Below are 1681 nucleotides of genomic sequence, written 5' to 3'. Positions count from 1 at the left end.
TTTGAATGGGAGTGTAAATTTAACTGAATGTCAAAAGTTACTTTATGAGATTATTTATATATTATATCTTTATTTTATTTTTAGTTAATGTAGGACTTAAATTTAGAATTGGTGCGTGAAAAATATGATAAGTAATCTTTTAATGAAAAATATTATCTTAAAATATGAATCTCGGCTTAATTCAATCATAAAATTTAATTCACAGAACGAGAGTTGATTTCACGTATATATTTTATCTTGTTATTTTTATCCGATATGATACTTGAGTTTTTTCATATACATCTCCTTATGCTTAGTACTCTTGAACTTGATGCATGAATAATATGATAGGTGGTCCATTGTAATAAATCTAAAATAGATTCTGATATTATTTTAAAATGTGAATTTGAGTTTAACTCATTCTAAAACCTTCTCGCCCAATATCTTTGACCTTGGTGCGTGAATAATATGATAAACGTCCCTTTATAATGAATCTAGGATAGTATCTGATATCATTTTAGAATATGCATTTAGATCTAACTCAATTCCAAAAACTATCTCATGAGAAAAAGTTGTCCTCACTTATATATTCTATCTTTACTTTGACTTGCATTTTTTTCAATAACACATGTCAAAATAATTATACAAACATATTATTCTCCTCTTCTTTCCTTTCCGAGATTAATTATATGAGATGTTATGTTAATATAATATTTTCATATAAGAAAATGTACAACAAAGAAGAAAATATATATAAAAAGAAATGTATGTAGAAATCGAAGACATATTATTAGAGAATTTACAATAACTTATGTAGCATGTGATCATGAGCCAAACCTCCTTTTGTGTATAATAAAATGATTAACGTGAAGAAAAAATATTAAAAAATTATTATAAAAACGATTTATATAGTCACGCAAATTAGATAAAAACTCCTATGTAAGTTATTGACTAAATATATGTAATTGCATCCTAAATAACCTATTTTTCTTAAAATGTATATGAAGGAACATAGAATTTGTAAGAAAATTTTAAAAGAAAAAAATAGCAATTTGCAAATATGATTTTCAATTTACAAAACAAGTAAGTAAAAGATATTTTTGCTTAATTTTTGTATTTTTTTTTTTGCAAAATTTATTATTAAAGAGTGTAATACATGTGTGTCCCCTCGAATTGCGAAACCTATGAACTCTAGAGAAAACGATATATGCATGCTTAAATTGCTATTAGTAAAATAAAGTTGTACGTGCTTTATACTATTATATGTAGACCACATTAATTATAATGTTAAATTTTCTTAAATTAATTATCATTTTTTAGTATAATCTTAGTATTAACTAATTTTCAAATATTTTTACACTTATTATAAACAAGAAAAATAATAGTTTTTTTAAGAAACAAAAGTAATATTTTTTTAAGAAACAAAAATAATAGTTGCAATTCTATTAAAATATTTTAAAGAATAATATTGGAAAAATTTTTAACCATTTATTTTAAAAAGAATCCGTTAGTGATAAATATATATCAAGAGATTTTGCTTATTTAGCGATGGGTTTGGTACAGGATAAATAAGTAGGAGGGAAGGGGAGAGAAGAGAGGAAAAATGAGAGTATGTCGATGGTTTGTTTGGGCGGAGAGGGAGGGATGATTTTAAAATTTTAGGTGGCTCTGATGCATATAAAGTTTCTCTCTAAACTGAGCG

Source organism: Glycine max, chromosome 1 (genome assembly GCF_000004515.6).
Source record: "Glycine max cultivar Williams 82 chromosome 1, Glycine_max_v4.0, whole genome shotgun sequence".
NCBI classification, from domain to species: Eukaryota; Viridiplantae; Streptophyta; class Magnoliopsida; order Fabales; family Fabaceae; genus Glycine; species Glycine max.
Note: the sequence above shows the minus strand (reverse complement) of the source record.